This window comes from Macrotis lagotis, chromosome X, assembly GCF_037893015.1.
Source record: "Macrotis lagotis isolate mMagLag1 chromosome X, bilby.v1.9.chrom.fasta, whole genome shotgun sequence".
NCBI classification, from domain to species: Eukaryota; Metazoa; Chordata; class Mammalia; order Peramelemorphia; family Peramelidae; genus Macrotis; species Macrotis lagotis.
Window position 1 is genome coordinate 385,198,681 of NC_133666.1, and position 19,380 is coordinate 385,218,060.

The 19,380-nt window shown below is 38.2% G+C and overlaps 1 protein-coding gene across 10 annotated transcripts in view; it reads left to right on the forward strand.

The window, feature by feature from the left end:
- Positions 1–19,380, forward strand: part of SERPINB11 (serpin family B member 11) — a 60,711-nt gene that overhangs the window by 8,993 nt on the left and 32,338 nt on the right. For 3 of the 10 annotated variants that reach the window (XM_074207806.1, XM_074207808.1, XM_074207798.1), the window contains exons 2-3: positions 12,674–12,822; positions 13,081–13,201. The exons of 1 other annotated variant lie outside the window; for it this stretch is intronic. The gene's annotated coding sequence lies outside the window, so the exon portion shown is untranslated. 6 more of the 10 variants (XM_074207802.1, XM_074207803.1, XM_074207801.1 and 3 more) reach the window with 6 other exon arrangements.

Sequence of the window (19,380 nt, forward strand, 5' to 3'; positions counted from 1 at the left end):
GCTTTATCCACTGCACCACCTAGCCGCCCCAGTAGAGAACATTTTTCATCATGAGTTATTTATTGTTGTATTGATCAGAATATTGATATATATCGATCAGAATAACTAAATTGTTCACAGTTTTTCATCTTTACATATTGTCATTGTGTACAATGTTCTCCTGGTTCTGCTTTCTTCACTGCATCACTTCATTTAAGTTTTTCCCAGGTTTTTCTGAAACTATCCCCTTTGTCATTTCTTTTTTTTTAGTTTTTTTTTTTTTGCAAGGCAAATGGGGTTAAGTGGCTTGCCCAAGGCCACACAGCTAGGTAATTATTAAATGTCTGAGACTGGATTTGAACTCAGGTACTCCTGACTCCAAGGCTGGTGCTTTATCCATTACGCCACCTAGCTGCCCCCCTTTGTCATTTCTTATGGCACAAAGTATCATATATCACAACTAGGATCAGTCATTTCTCAACTGAGGAATATCCCCTCAGTTTCCAATGCTTTGTCACCACAAAAAGGGCTATTATAAATATTTTTATACCTAGAGGCCCTATTCTCTTTTCTTTGATCTCTTTGGGATACAGATCTAATAGGTGTATTGCTTTATCAGACATTTCACACAATTTTATAGCCTTTTTATGTAGTTCCAAATTGTTCTCTGGAATGGTTGGATCAGTTCACAACTCCACCATTAGTGTCCCTAGTTTTCTACATTCCCTCCTGCATTTGTTATTTTCCTTGTTTGTCAGGTTAGCCAAACTGTTAGATGTGAGACAGTACTTCAGTATTATTTTAATTTCCATTTTCCAATCTATAGTTAGAGCATTTTTATATGACCATTGATAGCTTTGATTTCTTCTAAAAAGTACTTGTTTGTGTCCTGTAACCATATATCAATTGGCTACCTTCAGTCTTAATTTTCCATAAACCCTCATGACTAATGAGGCCTTAGTCAGTTCTACAAATATTGTATACAGACCTCTCTTCTGTTCTTGACATTTTTTCCTGGAGTTGTCAGACAGAAAACACCATATCAACTGTTCCTAGATCTTTTCTGAAGCTACACTGGCTCTCAGGGGGCAATTATCTTCTAGGTGAAGGATCAGCCTATTGAGAAGGACCTTGGCAAGAATCTTACCAGCGATGACTAAAAGAGAAATACCTCTATGATTGTCACAGGACAATCTATTCTTTTTTTAGATGGATAATGGAGGCATCCTTGAATTCTTGGAAGATAATCTCTTCAAGCCTTATTACTTGGAAAATTTCAGATTTTGGATGAGCAATGGACCCCCACTTTGAAGATCTCAGCAGGAATAGAAATAGCACCAGATGTTTTGCCACTTGAAAGGCCATTAGGCAATGGCATTCAAAACCTCTTTTTCCATTGGAACTTCAGCTAGGGACAGATCGACTTCAACTTGAGGTCAATGGCTTCTGCATTGATTGGTGATGCTCTATTAAGAACATTAAGAACACTATGGAAGTATTCAGTTCATCTCTCTAGGATCATGTCCCTATCGTTAATCAATGTGGATCCATCTGCACTGAGTAGTTGAGATACACCATTATGTCAAAATTTGGTTGCCCGAAGAAGTTCATTAATATTGTATGTCAGGTCCATGATAGCATGCATGTCCAGGTTCTGGATAGAGAACAATGCTCTAGAGATTTCCCAGTCACCAATGGAGTGAAACTAGGATGTGTCCTTGCTCCATGCTTTTGAGCATGATGTTTTCAGTCATGTTATCAAATGCCTTCACTGAGGATGAACATGGCCTCAAGGTTAGCTACTGAACTAATGGTAAATTCTTCCACCTGGTAGAAAAGTTGAAGGCTATAAGTCAAGACCAAAGTAAAAGGAGTGTTGGTGCATGATCTTCTATTTGCAGATGATAGTGCATTCAATGAAACCTCTGAAGCCGAGATGTAACAAGTATTGATCAATTCTCTGCTGCTTGTGCTAATTTTGTCTAATAATTAATATCAAGAAAACACAGTGCTCCATCAGCCAGTACCACACCATCCATACGTGGAACTATTGATTATAGCAAAGGGAGAAGTTTTGAGTATGTGGACAAGTTCACTCACTTTGGCAGTGTTCTTTTTAGGGAGGTACACATTGACAATAAGGTTGACACATACATTGCCAGAGCTAGCTCAATATTTGGGAGGTTCTGAAAGAAAGTGTGGGAGAGAAGAGGTATTAGACTAACTCCAAATTGAAGGTCTACAGAGCCATTGTACTGATCTCAGTGCTATATGCCTGTGAAACCTGAACAATCTAATGAGCACCAAATCAGGAAACTGTATTGTTTCCATTTCAATTATCTTAGGAAGATTCTGAAGATCACCTGGCAGGAGAAGATGCCAGACACTGAGGTCCTTTCTTGAGATAAAATGTCTAGTATTCCAATATTACCATGGAGAGTGCTGGTCATGTTGTTAGAATACCAGAAGAACACTTGCCAAAAAAGACTTTTCTATGGAGAACTCAATCAGGACAAGCATTCAGAAGGGGGTCAGAAGAAGCAATATCAGGGTACCCTGAAGGTCTTTCTCTTGATTATGCAGCATGGGAAACATTAGCATAGGACCACCCAGCACGGTGTGCCTTCATCAATGAGGGTGCTTTGCTCTATGAGAAGGGCAGAATTGAAGCAGCTCAAAGGAAATGTGACATCATAAGTTTAGAGTAGTCATCCCAGATTTTTAGGTGAACTATTTGTACATGTCCTGTGGTAGAGCATTCTGAGCTTGTATTGGGCTGATCAGTCACAGCGGGTTGCGCTTTAATTTGTCTCAAACATAATGATGTCATTTTGATAACAAAGGACAAGAACCAACCAACCACTTTCAGTCCATGCTGGTCAAGTAGATAATTCTGCTTTCTCATTTTTTGAATTTAGCAAATTCTGGCTTAGACTTCAGCTCCATATTTGACCTTTTGAAACCACAAAAATTGAGTTATACACCTTCAATACATCTTTCCCATCCAAACACCAACCAGAGAGGAAAGAAAAAAAGAGAAAAAAAACTTTACTTGCTTTTTTCCAGTTGCTTTCTTTGGAATGCCCCCAAGTTCCAGCTCAGCAGTCAATCGATACCTTGTCTCTGTACTGCCTATGTTTCAAATTTGGGAGTATATGGCCCTTGCATGTTGCCCATGTCTTTCTAGAAGTAGGATCTCTAGATCTTTCCACATGGGCTGGTAGATAATGCCTGCTCTGGAAATGGAACTCAATTGATCTGATCCCTTGCCCCCCCCCCCTACATTTACAAGGGACTATCCTCTTTCTTCAAATATACCTCAAATAGTGGATTTCTTTTGTCTTTCTGAGGCAAATATTCAAATATAAATAGTTCACATTTCAATAGAGATTTATTCATAATGTTTGTCTTTCATTTCGAAGAAGACCACAACATCAGAGAGGTAATGTCATGACAAGCACATAAATTGGACTTGAGTGTGTGTGTGGGTGAACTATACTAAGTCACCAGGCTCACTTTCTCCTCCAGAGCCATCCATGTCCAATGGCCATATATGAATCAGGATGACTGGAGATAATCTTGAATATGATGCAATCAGGGTTAAGTGACTTGCCCAAGGTCACATAGCTAGTAAGTGGCAAGTGTCTGAGGCTGTATTTGAACTCCCATCCTCCTGGATCCAAGGCCAGTGATTTATTCACTGTGACACCTAGCTGCCCCAGAGATTTCTTCATGCCAATCTTGTGAAGTAGGATGTACCAGAATTATCATTCTAAATTTAGAGAGAGATAAAGAACTAGTGGTCCTCAAGTTTCAGGTCATTTTCAGAATAAGGAATGATGATGATGACTCTTTGTAGCTGAACAAGTTCTCCTATCTAGTGGGAATACCTTTGACATGCATCCTTAGGCTTTCTGCTGATAGTTCCCTGAACAGACTGATCTTTATCTCAAACCAGCATGCTAACAAAGCTTGAGAGAGATGTACCAAGTAATGATCCTGGTAAATATCCTGATGATAATTTATTGTGGGACTAATGGGTATCTTTACAGCTTTCTTTTAGGAACTCTAAAATGACTATATACATAAAAGTTTATAAATGACTTGACAACTTGGGATGTGTTGAGCTGTTTCTGAGCTGTTTAATAATGCTCTATTGACAGTTAGTGATAGGTGCCTTCTTAATTTCCAGCAATTCTTTTAGAATCTAGATAGGACAGTAAGGCAGGACACTTTAAAAACTAAATCCTAGTTATTCCAATAAATACTTACCATTAAGTGTCTATGACATCCCAATCATTGGCACAAATGATAAATAGTTATAAATATAGATTTTAAGAGCTTCCAGGAATGTTAAAGGTAATTGATTTTAACTATTTCATTTCACAAATGAGGAAACTGAGCCAACAGAGAGGTTACAAGCCCTGTCTAGGGTCACAGTCTAGTAAGTACCTGAGTTGAGATTTGATCATAGGTCTCCTTGACTTCAGGTTCAGTTTGAGAAGCTTATTTTCTATCAGACAGATTGATTAGATAAACATATAAGTTTATATGATACAATGCAATCTGGTACAGGTGCAGGGATCAGAAAAGGCTTGTAGATGTGCATATTCCTATGCCATCAGAAGTGCCCATGAGCTGGTTGAAACATGAAATATTAAAATATGAGGATGTAGAAGGGAGTACATTTCCAGGGATGTGAAATATCTTGGACAAAGGCACCACGGTGGGAGATGTGATGCCAAATTTGGAGAATAGGAGGTGGTCCAAATTGATTGGAAAGAGAGTTTCTAAAAAGGGAGTAATATTTAGTGGACTTAGAAAGACAAGTTTTTAGCTTATACCATAACTCATTAAGTCTCAGTTTTGAGGTGGCTAGGTGGTGCAATGGATAAAACACTAGGCCCTGGAGTCAGGAGGATCTGAGTTCAAATCTAGCCTCAGACACTTAATATTTAACTTAGCTGTGTGACCCTGGGCAAATCACTTAACCCCATTGTCTTGCAAAAACTAAAAAAAAAGGCTCGGTTTTGAGGATTATTTGATTGGCTCAAGCTATAAAATAATGCCTCAAAAGGAATTCTGGAGAGGCAGAACCAACAAAAGGAAGAATGAAACAATTTTCCAATCCAAGACAACTTAGAAGGTCAGCAGGAAATATCTGACTCACTTGGTTAAGAAGGAATTACAGTTCAATTTGGGGCATCTGGGTAGGCTGTGCTTTACCCAACCTGTAGAGACCCTAGCCCTGGTAGGAGATCCAAAAAAAAATAAGAAAGGTAAACAGAAAAGAGAAAACACAAGGGATTCAGTAAGGTTAAACTATTCATTCCCTTACACAGGAAGATGATATTTGTAACTCTTAAGAACTTTATCACTATTAGGGCAGTTATAAGGTGTATACACACATAGAGAGTGTGGGTGTCAGTTGACTTTGATGGGGTGATAGCCAAAACAAAACAAACCAAAATTAAAGAGTAAGAAAGAGGATTGCACAGGATTAAGGGGAAAGGAAGAGGTAGAATGAGGTAAATTATTTCACATAAAGAGGCATGAAAAACAGTATGGTAGAGAGAAAGATTGGTAGTGGGGTGGGCATTGCTTGAATCTTACCCTCATCAGAATTGACTCAAAGAGGGAATAACATACACATTCATTGAAGTATAAAAATCTACTTTATCCTATGGAATTAGGAAGGGAGGAAGACAAGAGATTTTTGGGGTAAGGGAGGGTGGATTGTGGGAGGCAGTGGTTAAAAGCAAAATACCGGCAAGGGGGGCAGGGTGGAGAGAGAGAGAGAGAGAGAGAGAGAGAGAGAGAGAGAGAGAGAGAGAGAGAGAGAGAGAGAGAGAGAGACTGGAAGGAAATACATAATCTTTGAAAAATACAGAAAGAGAGATGGTACCAATGTTGGGGTCTCCCTAGGGGACCAAGCACCCATTCGATTTCCACAGTAGAGGTGGTAGCTGTGGAGAGGAAGTAACTGAACCTTTCTTCTCAAGTGCTGGCAGGAGCAAAGTAGTCAAGTAGGAAGAATGTCTGGGTCTCAAGTTACTGAACTTTGAAATGAAAGTGGTAGAATCATTTAAGTTTTGTGATGGTAGTTGTGGAGAGAGGAACCAAATAGCTGGCAGTTCCTGAATAATAACCCTTTGAGGGAGGGACAAGAGTTCCTGAAAAGACTACTCTTATGGAGGAGAATTAAGAAGGAACAGTCAAATGAAGAGTTGGAAATTGAAGAGATGCACATCAATTGGGGAATGACTGAACAAAGTCTGGTATGTGATTGTGATGGAGTACCATTGTTCTATAAGAAATGATAAGCAGCCAGACTTCAGAAAGGACTGGAAAGACTTGCATGAAATGATGTTGAATGAAGTAAGCAGAATCAGAAGAACATACATTAACAGTAATACTGTATGATCAACTATGATGGACTTATTTGTCTCAGCAGTATAATAATGACAATTCTAAAGGACTTTTGATGGAAAATACTATTCACATTCAGAGAAGAAATTATAGAGTCTGAATGCAGGCCAAAGCTTACTCTTTCCAGTTTTATTTTTTTTTTTAGTTTTTGCAAGGCAATGGGGCTAAGTGGCTTGTCCAAGGCCACACAGCTAGGTAGTTAAGTGTCTGAGGCTGGATTTGAACTCAAGTACTCCTGATTCCAGGGCCAGTGCTCTATCTACTGTACCACCTAGCCGCTCCTCTATTTCCAATTTTAAGATTTGTTTTATGTTTCGGGTTTTTTTCCCTTCTCAGGGTATTTTCCCTTTTTGTTATGATTCTTCTTTTCCAACAAGATTAATAGGGGAAATGTGTATTACATAGTTATACACATATAGCCTCTATTAGATTGCTCTCTGTCAGGGGCAGGAGGGAGGGAAAGGTGGGAGGAAGAAAAATGTGAAGCTCAAAATCTTACAAAAACTGATTGTTGAAAACTATCTATCTTTGCATGTGGTTGGAAAAACAAATATTAATTAGAAAAAAGTGAACAAAGACAGAGCACATGATCTTGAATTTGGAAGAGCAGTAAGCAGCTAAGCAAGGGAAGGAAAAATTTTGACATTGCCCTATATTACTCCTCAAAGTTCTTCGGAAGATATGTTTTCCTTTCTAAGGACATTGAGTTCATTTTCCATTCTAAGGGAGACTAGACACTTAGGGTTGGTATTATAAGGCTCTCAGCCTATGTAGATTTTTTTTTTTAGGTTCTTTTGCAAGGCAAATGGGGTTAAGTTGCTTGCCCAAGGCCACACAGCTAGGTAGTTATTAAGTGTCTGAGACTGGATTTGAACCCAGGTACTCCTGACTCCAAGGCTGGTGCTTTATCCACTGCGCCACCTAGCCGCCCTACCTATGTAGGTTTTACTCAAATAGAGAGTGAGAATGTAGAAGTAGCTGGCAAGCAACTCAAGTGTTTTATCTTTTTGAGGGGAATATAAAAACAGGATAGTATTGTAAAGCTTGAACTTTTTATAGAATAGGATAGAATGAAAATTCACCAGAGTAAAGGATTTTTTTTTATTATTATGGATCCTTTATCTTATTTTGTATTCTTTTTGTGGGATGAAATGAAAATTGTCTTGTATCTGATATACATTTGTTCTATGAGTGCCGGAATGTAATCTGGTAAACTTTATTTTATATCTGTGGAAACTTAGACATGGGCAACAGGTTCCATATATCCTATGTTATTTGAAAAACTTAACTAGTTTAATCATCAGTGGCAGTAATTTATAGATATTTGAGCAATCAGGACAATTCTTTATTTTTTTCCTTTGGCAGCCTTTTCCCTTATAAAAATTGGAGGTGATAATGGGTCTCTTATGAACAGACAAAACCAGTCAACTAGACTGTAAAGTTGAAGGTTAAAGCACTACTGTCAAGAGGGTGTGGTTGTTTGTATCCAGGGAAGTAACATTTTGAGATATTGGGGGTGGTGGTAATTGTCCTCTTTGAAGGCTTGTAAAAGGTTTTTGGACCAATCACTCCTTTTTAGAATAGAGTAGTAGGCTGGAAGAGACCTTATAGATCTATTCCAACTTACTTATTTTATCTAAGGGAAAAGTCTATGGAGTAAAGTGATTTGTTCAGGGTTACACTATGGACAGAACCAGTGACAGGGTTTGGATGCCCTGACTCCTGACCCTGTACTCCTTCCACCAGATGCTTTATGTGTTTATAAATTGATAGTCAAAGTTGAGAAAGTATAATTCAATGAATAAGATCAGTGGGAAGATGTAATAATAAATCAACCAACCAACCAACAAGTATTAACTGCTTATTATGAAGCATACTCAAAATAAATAGAAGTTTCCTAACCATTAGCACTGTTGAAAAGGATAATGGACTGACTCTTTAGAGCTGAAATCTCCCTCATTTGAGGTATTCAAATGAATGGATGATCACTTGTAGAGCTTATTCTTGTTTAGATACCATTTGAACTGGTGGGGGATGATGGGCTCTGAATTCCTTTCAGCTCTGAGATTCTGTGGTTAAGACTCATGCTAACCAAATGTTCATATTTATTATAAAATTGAATGCCCCGGGAAGGAAAGCAAAAAGAGACAGTGCATGTAAAGAGAAAGCCCTTTAGATTCAAAAGAAGCATTCCTTAGGAAGCTCCTGAGGTTAGAATACGTATTCATAAGAAAAAAACCAGCAAAGCACAGACTGTAATCTGACCTTTAACTTTATCTACTCATCTGCATAAGACTCCAAAAGAACTCTGGGAGTGTAACTAACTGGATTGAGACCAATTACCATAAGTCAAGGTGGAGCATACCATGGGAACTGGCTTTGAACCAGGCAGGGTTATTCAATGGGAGAAACTAGATCTCTTCCATCTCCTGCCTGGAGGTGCCAAATCTTAAAGCTGAGACTCCAAGGGAGTAAAAAAGAAAAAAGACTTCTGCAGCTACTAGTCTAAAGGTGATTGAGGTTGCTGAAAGAGACCAGAAAGCTCCAGCTGAAATATTGAAACACTTGCAGTTGAGGAGAATACAACGTCCCACAGCTGAACTAAGGGTGGAAGTCAGTGAAAGACTATATCTGCCCATACAAGAGTGAGTCCAAAGAACAGAGCAGTCAGCTTATACAGTACAGATGCAGTGCGCTGAGAGGAATGCAATGGCAAAACCCCCAAATGGCATATGTCCAGGGACAGGGTGGCTTGCCCCTCTCTTTCTGGCATCAACTTCTCAGTCATGGAGAGATCTGCAAAGACTAGGTTTGTGGCAGTTCAATCACCTAGTGACTGGTCTCATCCATCCCAGCAGTAGAGTGGCCCATCTGCCTAAAACACTGCTCCCTATCAGGAGTAAGCCTATTTATGTGAGATATTCAACCTGTGGAAATACCTTTCAAGGAGTCAGCTCAGATGGGCAGAGGAGAAATGCATCCATCAACATTATGTCTCTTAATGAATTTTAAGCAGATCCTTTGCAGAAAGAAATATTTTTGAGGTCCTAAATTTCTGGGATCGTGAGTTGCTTTGGCCATGAGCATCTGTTCTATGAGAATTTCACTGTACCTTAAGTCCATCTTTACTACTTACTTTTTTCACTGATTCTGTGTGCATATGAGGGAAATTATCCTTGGTTTTTTTGGGGGGAACACTTTATAACTACTATTATTTTTGTTTGTTTTTGCAAGGCTATGGAGATGTGTCTTGCCCAAGGTCACATAGCTAATTAGGTGTTAAGTGTCTGAGGCTGGATTTGAACTCAGGTCCTCCTGACTTCAGGTCAGTGCTCTATCCACTGCATCACCTAACTGCCCCCTATATCTACTACTCTTGCTCTGTGAGTAAATGCCATTGTTGAAGAACTGAGTGAGTCTATTTGCTGACTGTTAAGGGGAAGCTTATCAATGGAGGCTTCTGAGATTGATAAATATTACCCCTAGAACCCTGAAAATAGTAATAGTTACCTCTCTGGAGATTGCTAGCCCCACATCATGCTAGTTTCAGTGAGGTTTGGAGGAGTGATGTAAGAGGTGTTACATTAACTTTCATTCCCATTCGAGCTATTTAATAATTTTCAAATATGTTAAAAATTCAATTAACATGGTCACCTAGTTTCACATTTTTTTTCCTGAGTATCAAACTATTTAATTCATCTGCATGTAGAGATTATGTTCTATCTTATTTTTCCAGAGTCAGGAGTTGGTGGATATCTCTACACCATCAGTTGAAAACCCTCCTACTGATTAGGGCCCCAGGTCTATCCATCTAACACAAATTCGTTTTTAAAAAAGGGATATTTATTTCAAGGAAATAGCAAACAAGAACAAACAAACATTTCCCCCTCAATACCTTAACATCATGATTGTTAGAGGAGTTCAAGTCCCAACCAGGATGAGTCTTAAAGGTAACTTAAGGCCACCTTTTGCTCCTGAGGCATCAGTGCTGAATTGTTCTCCACAGTCCTTCTGGGACCCTGGGATTCTGGGAGTCTTCTGGAGAGTCATTCTCACCTTTTTAAAAGTCACAAGGCTAGAATCTCCAACCCATTTACTTAAAATGCAAAAGAATAAACAGATAAAAGAACCAAGGCCTGTTTTCATGGGATCACTTCTCAGTTTCTGGGAAGGAGGCCAAAATCTTCTCCCCATACATCATTTTGTCTCATTGTCAAAGTGAAAAAGCCAAACCAAGATTAAGTAAAGAATGGTTTCAGAGTAAAGAATGTTGAATTCATCTCAGATCATTAGAAGGCCCCCCCTCCCCCAGTTTTGGCCATACTTCCAATCATTTGAGAATTCTGCAAACCACATGGTTAACTGAACAGAACCAGTTACAGAATATCTATCTATGATATAAAGATCACTCTCTCCAAGACACTTTTATCCATATCATCATGACTCTCCAGGAAACAGTCTACTGTATATGAGGAAATAGCATCAGAAGTGCTTTGGACATTGATAATGGTGGTAGTTCCAGTTTCCACACCATTTGACAGTTTAATAAAACTACATTGTCTTATTTTTCTAGGATTTGTGTGCAACAGCTCTGACTTGCTAGAATGTGCTCTTAGAAGATAACATTCAATATGAATCAGTAGAATGATCTGCTTCGATTTGCTCCCTTGGAGTTTTATGTTGCGATGTGGACACCATATTTTACAAAAAGGTCTAGTTAGGTAGCATCAGAGGAAAGTAATCATCACCATCTTGAATGACGAGAAGGGAGTAATTATTATCTCATTTGAACTGAAGTAAAGTGATCTGTTCAGGTTCACAGATAGTAATGTCTGAACCTGGATTTGAACTCAGAACTTTTTGACTGTAGATCTAGCACTGTGCCATGTAGGTACCTTCAGCTCATTCCATTGTATCGAGAGAGAGAGAGAGAGAGAGAGAGAGAGAGAGAGAATCAGCTTATTTGTTGTTAGGAGTACTGCTCTAGAATTGACTACATCTTAAAGAGTTTCTTATTGCATTATTTGCTGCCTGGATGATCTTTGAAAACTCATATCTTAGTTTCTTTATCTGTAAAATGAGAGGTTTGAACTAGGTGTCCTCTGAGAAATTAACTTTAAATCTTATGACCTGTATTCTCTTCACCTGGGCTGTATTTGGAGACATAAAAGGGTGGTGCCCAAAGTCTATACAAGGCTTTCTTCTTTCAAGTTTATCCCCAAACCAGACAGGCATGGAACCAAGTGCTAAACCAAAGTTCTCTAGGTCCAATCCTTTCTTCCTTTGGGCTTATGGGAGATGAAACTAGGAGTCAACAAAGAGACAGCTGAGCTGTTTTAATGAATGGGTATCAAATTTCTAGGTGAGTGAAGCCTGCAGGTGTGGCTGATTCAGCACTCGAAAATTCACCTTGTCTGACCAGAGAAAGACTTAACAGATGTCTGGCTCTTTTTCAGAGTGGGTGGGTGTGAATGCCTATCACTCATTTTTCAGGACAACAACTGGATAGTGGCAGTTGTAATTTTAAGCTAGTCTTTGCCAGTGACTGGCACATAGGAGATATTTCTTGATTCTGCAATCTAGGAGAGTGGGTTTGTCAGCCCTAAAGACCTTTCTTTGAAGTGTATCAAAAGCCAGTCCTCCTCTGGTTCTCTTTGAGGCCCTGGGCTGTTCAGTTCCAGTAAGCTGAGGGTTCCCCCAATTTTGGCTTCTAGTTTCTGTAGGTTAAGGTTTTTCCTTGCTTTCTTTCCTTTTTACCCCAATAGTCATATCCCTCCCTCCACCCACCTGAATCAGCTCTCAGCTCAAGATTTGCCGGGGGTGAGGGCGTCTGCAGCTTTTCCCCACCAAGCCATTAAAACTGTAACCGCAAATTAAGCTCCTTCCTTGAGTTCACTCTCCTGTTCTTTTAAGATGTGCTCAGGGATTACCCAAACACCATTTAAATGGATGGTTCAGCATTGGATGAACAAGAAAATCTGAGGGTGAGATTTGCCCTGCTAACAGGCATTTGAAAGGGGAAAGCACTTTCCCCCCCTATGTAAAATTACTTTTATTTTTAAAGAGACCTTTCTTTGAAATTTTCTTGAAAAAGGTCAGACTTGAGCCTAAGAAACCTTCCCACATGTGCCACTTAAAAGGGAAATGAGAAAGAGGTGCTTCTCTAGGAATCGATCTCTATGCTGTAAGAGTTTTTACATGACAGGAAGCAACCCAGATTGGTTATCAAAGGGATTTCTTTATAAATTCTGTCCCTCTCCTCCAGGTGACTAAAGAGGCTGAATCACCAAGACACAAACGGAAAGCCTCCAAGGAGGAGGGGCAAAAAAGGCAAAGGTTTTATATTTCCTCATGATGGATGCAACCCCAATCTCACTGACCAAGCAGTAAACCTCATCTGGAAAAAACAATAAGGTAAAAAAAGAAAGAAAGAAAGAAAGAAAAGGAAAAAAAAAAAGATGACAGGAAAGAAAACCCAGTAAAGTTCAATTATTTTGATATCATGGCTGTTGTTATGCTGGTAACAGCTGCTATGAATGGGGAAAGAATGAAGGCTGTGGAAGATGATATTTTTATAGCATGTTTTCATGCTTTTTAATTAGTGGGGAAATTACTTTTAGGGCAGACTTTGGTTCATAGTCTGAATGTTTTCCATTTCATGTGATTTTGAAGCCATGTAAAAAAGAGCCCTTACTTCTTGTGTAACTAGTGGAAAGGGTCCTGGGACTTGGAGTCAGAAGACCAAAGTTTAGATCTTGGCTCTCCAACATATTTACCATCAGTGCTACTTCCGGTAAGTCATTTGCTTGCTCTGAGCCTCAGTTTCCTCAGTTGTTAAAATGAGGGGGGTTAGATGAGATGGTCTTTGTATTTCCCTACATTGAATAAATTATTTATTTGGGGCAAGGGAAGGATAAGTTGATATAGATGAAAGTCATTTGGTTAGAAAAGTGAAACCCTTTCAGTTTTACTCTGAGATTTTCTTAGGCATAGTTTTCTTCCCAATGAGCATGGTGTCATGAGATCATAAAAAGATATAGCATAGTTGATAGGGTGAAAAAAAGAGACTTGGTCTCTGATTCTGTGACTTGATTTATGTTTTAGGACAATCCCTTTAATTTCCTAGCTCCCCACTCTTATGAAACAGGGAGAATTGTGCTTGTTATTTCATGAGAAAATTATGAGAATTTGCCTCTGATATGAATGATATGTGGAGTCACAATCTGAAGAATCAAGCAGGTGCATATTTCAAAAGCTCTTAATAGTATGAAGAAATGAACCATTTGCAAAGTTCTTTGCTTTTAGGCAAGTGGGGTGAGGTTGAGAAAGGACTCGGAGTTCAGAGAAACAAGGGCAAATTTGTAGTGAGAGGAAAGGGATGTGGAAAATGGGTCAATAACTGTCTGGGGATGAGTATCCCTTTGTCTTAGAGGCATAGGGACCAAAAACATGATAGTTGTAAAAGACCTTAGTAGTTAATGGGATAGTGAGGAAGACAGTTGAATTCAAAGCCCAAAGAGTTCTGGTTTCAAATCCTACATCAAATGCTTACATATTGTTCATCTGAGTAAACTATTTTACTTCTGTGGGTCTTGGCTTCCTCAGCTATAAAATATGGAAAAATAATACTTGTGGCACACATGTTGAAGTGTTGTTGGTAGGATTAAATGATGTGATGCATTTCTGTTACTGAAAAAAAGTCAGTAATTATTATTTAGTCCCTCAAGAATAAGAGATTTGTCCAAGGTCACATAGCTAGGTATATTTAATAATAATAACTAGCATCTTATATAGTGCTTTAAGGTTTGCAAAGTATTTTATGTTTTTTTTTTGTTTGGCTCCTTACAACAACCATGTGAGGTAAGGACTATAATTATTCCTATTTGATAGAAGAGGAAACTGAAGTTAAAAGAAGTTACCAGGGTCATACAATAGGTTACTTTGGTAAGATTCTTCTCAAGAAAAGGAATGTTTGATTCTGTGAATTTATTTCTCTCTTTAAGATAAACTTCTTTCTTTGCATGTCATTTTATTCTTCAAGTGACATGAAGAACACTTTTCTTATCTCAAGACTGCCACCATCTTCTTCCTTGGTTCCCCCAGCCTTGCACCGTCCCCCACACCCCCGAATTTCTGCATTGGACAGTTTTTATTTCCTAAGCCAGAACAATTCACACATCAGTTCCTTCCAGATCCTCATTCTCTCTTTCCCTTTATTCCCACTTGGCCCTGCCCTCCAGGAAAGATATCCTGCCACTAGAGTAGGTACAAATCATCCCCATACAAAAGAAACTTTCTTGGACTATTTTTTGTTTCCTTTGGATCCCTCCTCTGTTTCTTTTTTAAAATTCCCAATTGTATAGTCTTCTTGGGATCTTTCCTGTGACTGAATATCTGTCCCTGAGATATCATCTGTTATACCTTTTTTCATGTTTTTTCTTTCTTGAATTGAGATATTAAATTTAGAAGTAAATAAAAAAATAGAACTTGACCCCAATAATGTCTGTAAAAGTAAGAAGTCTTGTCATTTGTGGTAGACATAGGGAGTTTTCCGTGGAGACTGAATCCATTAAGACCAACATAGTTGCTCACATAATTGTGGAAGGAACTGTGGTCAGCTAAAATGATTGACAGAAATCCGGGTCATGAATGAAGAAGTAAAGATAGACTCAAGTTCTTATATGCGAAACTCCAAATAGAAAACAATCACTAGATCAACAAAGAAGCTTGATCTAGACTTTCTCCCACAGTTCTTAGATGTGTATATGTATTTGTAATATGAAACAATTATTATTAGTTTAAATATTCCTAGTCACTAAAATTTAAATGGTTGTAATGTCTACAAGTTAGAACCTACAAATTAATGCAAAGAACATATCCAAAGCAAAATATATTTGAAATGATATATAATGGAAATATTGCAAATCGAAGTTTTAGATTTTTAAAAATGGAGTATATTCTCAACTGTCCCCCTCTCTCTGCTAGGTATATTACTAAAATTAATTTTGTAATTCAATATTTAATGCATGCTAATACAATATATTCTAGGGGAAAATAAATATCAACAGTTTAAGTCATGTCCCATTCAGAATATGTTGAAACATATTCAAGTTTCTTGTGTCTCTGAAGGACCTAATGCACTCTCTCAAACAACTCGATCCCAGAATGATATTGATATGAGGTTCCAATAAGTAATTTTGTTGTTGCTAAGTTATTTCAGTTGTTTCTGACTCTTTGTGACTCATTTTGGGGTTTTCTTGACAAATATACAGGATTGGTTTTCTACTTCCTTCTCCAGTTCACTTTAAAGATGAGAAATTGAGGGAAAGAGGGTTATGTGACATTCCCAGAGTCATATAGCTAGTAAGTGTCTGAGGCTAGATTTGAATTCTTAAAGAGAAGTCTTCTTCACTTCAGGCTTAGCAGGCTATCTATTCTGCCATCCACTGGCCTTGGAGTAAGAAGGACAGGAGTTCAAATCTAGCCTCAGAAACTTGACTCTTACTAGCTGTGTGACCTTGGGTAAGTCACTTAACTGATTTCCTCGAATCCAGGGCCATCTCCAGTCGTCCTGACCACTGGACCAAAACGTCTCTAGAGGAGAAAGTGAAACTGATGATTTAGCACAATAATCCCTCAACTCAAATACAATTCAATGAGCTTGTCATGGTATCACCTCTCTGATGTTTTGTTTTTCTTGGAAAATAAAGGGACAGACATTAACTGTCCACATTTGTGTTAGATTATATCAGGGTCTTGGATATTCTCATAGCTAGAATGAATAATTGCTTTACTATCTAAACAATTCATGTTAGGAGAAGATTAGGGGCTTTGTCATTTCCAAAATTAATTTTATCTGCTTTTCAGACTAAGTTCCTGAGATATTGACTCCTTACTTCCTCTGAGGTTCTGTGTTCTTGGTCTTTCATTGTTGGGCTCTCAAATCAGTGGAACACAGAGTTTTGGTGAGGAATGATGTAAATACTCACATCAGTAAAGAAATTATTTATACCCCAGAGAACACAGCTCCAGAGAACTATTCAGCTCTGACCCTGAAGAAAAGAGCTTTAAACATCCCCAAGAAAATGGGCAATTGGGGGAATTTAAGCATGAGCCCAGACTGTACGATTAGTAAAATGTTAGACATTGGCAGACAAAGTGGCAACCTCTCTCCCTCTCTATAGTCTCCTCTTCATACCATACATATTGATGGTCTGATATAATCTACTACATAAGGACTAAAGGGTGAGTCAGTGTTTGCTTTCAACAATCTTGAGACAAGACAAAATGATTAAATCTAAATCATGATGTTTGATTAAAGTGTAAATTATGCCTTAAACTTGCTATATTTCAAGGATTTTTATATTTTTATTTTTTTAGGTTTTTGCAAGGCAAATGGGGTTAAGTGACTTGCCCAAGGCCACACAGCTAGGTAATTATTAAGTGTCTGAGACCGGATTTGAACCTAGGTACTCCTGACTCCAAGGCCGGTGCTCTATCCACTACGCCACCTAGCTGCTCATCAAGGATATTTTTTAATAGAGCATGGAGTCATAGGATTTAGAAATAGAGGAGACCTTAGAGATTGTCTCCCTCAATCCCTCATTTGGAAGTTGCTGAGGTACAGAGTGACTCGCACAAGGACACCAAGAGTCAGAACTTGAACCTGGGTTTTACTGATTTATTGCATAAAACTAGAGTTTGCTAAGTAATTGTGTGAGTTTAAAATTAGGGCAATCAAGTAGAACTTTACAAAATGAGCCCTTCATCTCTCTAGCCATAGTTTCCATTGTGTCTACCCTATTCATCAGGAGATTCTTTTTTTTAAAATTTTATTTATTTGAGGCAATAAGGTTAAGAGTATCTTGCCTAAAGTCACACAGCTAGGCAAATTATTAAGTATCTGAGGCTGGATTTGAACTCAGGTCCAGGGCTGGTACTCTAACCACCTAGCTGCTTTCCGTCAGGAGATTCCTTTGTGACCCTTTGGGATTTTTGACAAAACAGTTCTTTGTGTGGAAGCCATGTAACTTCTCTTGCATCTCTAGGGTAATCTGCTCTAGAATGTTTGGAGAAAAAGTTCCACTAATTATTAATATATACACACATACACACATACACACATTTTTTTTTACCATCAGTACTACTTCCGGTAAGTCATTTGCTTGCTTTGAGCCTCAGTTTCCTCAGTTGTTAAAATGAGGGGGTTAGATGAAATGGTCTTTGTATTTCTCTCTAAACTGAAGAAATTATTTATTTGGGGCAAGGGAAGGATAAGTTGATATAGATATAGTTGATATATATGTATATATATACATACATATACATATATATGTATGTATATATATACATACATATACATATATATGTATGTATGTATATATGTTTAACTTCCAAGGCTAACTACTTGTACCAACTTGGTTAAGTCACTTTAACTTCTTGGTCATGGTTTCCTCACCTGTAAGATGAGAGAGATCTCTAAATCTATGATCCTAAAGCATATAATAAAGGCATTAAATTATGAAGACAGAATAGGCAGCATATCTAAAGTCTTTATCAACTTCTGTGCTTTGAAAATGGGTTCTAATTAGTGGTTTTGAGGAGGATTTAATTATGATGATGGACTATTTCCTCTATTTTCCCCTACCCTTAGAGATAACCTCTTAGTCAGGTAGGGCCTCTTTGGTTAAAGGACTGAAATCAGAGATGTCTTTGCCAAGGTTACGCCCCACAGGAGAATATGGTCTGTATAGTAAATGGAGAAGACAGAGAAAAGAACTAAGGTCATCCAATGAGATTGTAGACCAATACCTAGAAGAAAAAAGAAATGTCCAACCCTGGAGAGTAAATTTAGATTCAGAATAGAAAAGTTATTCTTCCTCAATTGGTTGGGGGGAGGAGATTTAAACCCAGTCCCAAAACTAAACTATTCTGAGAGTTATTTGAAGATTCCTAAATCTGTATGCCCCAAGGATGCCAGCAACTGGCTAGGTTCCTAACATCTGTAGCCTCAGTGAAAGGTTCTTATAAGATTTTCCTTACTTGGAGCAAAAATCACTTCACTGAAAGATATTGCTCCCAGTTCCATTCTCTTCTGGCCAAATAGAACAAACCAAAACATTTTTTCACATACCTTCTCAAGTAAGAGAAGATTCTCATCGAGTCATCCCTAAATCTTTTCTGCTTCATTTTTCTTCAAATGAATCCATATGCTATGAGCATCCCTTGATATATAATCATTCTCTTCTGGAAATACTCCAGCTAAACACCATCATTCCTAAAATGTGGTGTTCGGACCTTAACTAGGAGATAGTCTGGGATTGGAGAAAGTTTTCTGACTCAGAACCAGGAGAGATCAAGGTCTTATCTTGCCTCTTCTTTATAACTATGGTTCTGGTCAAGTTACTTTAAGTTTTATACCTCTTCTTTTTTTGAAGAGGAGAGAGAAAGGAGGAGTCAAAGGTGGAGGGGGGGCAATAAAGATCCCTAGAGAGAATAGAAAGATAAGATTAAGGAACCAAATAGATGAGTTGGCCTTTGAAAGGTGAAGCACCATTTTTTTGTTCAGATATTTGAACAAAGGGTGAGAAAATAGGTGCTTGATACTTAAGAGTTTTGATGTTTATAATATGGGAAGAGAGGAAGTTAGTGGCAGTTGGCTTTCATTGTCTCATTAGAATAGGAGGAAGCATAGTCTTCTGCTGAGAGGAAGTAGTGAAATTGGAGGCTTAAAGACAAAAAAGATAGTTTGGAAAAATCACTGAATGATAGTCACTCTGATTTACCAAGTTCAATTAATTCCATCTTTACAACCCTTTTTTGTATCCATCCTGTTTTTCCATTCATTTGGCTACCACCTTACCTCAGTCTCCATCACCTTTCCTCTGAACTATTTTATCTTAACTGGTCTTCCTGGTATTCTAACTCTTCTTGATTCTAGTCTTCCATCTCCAATACATTCTTATCATTACC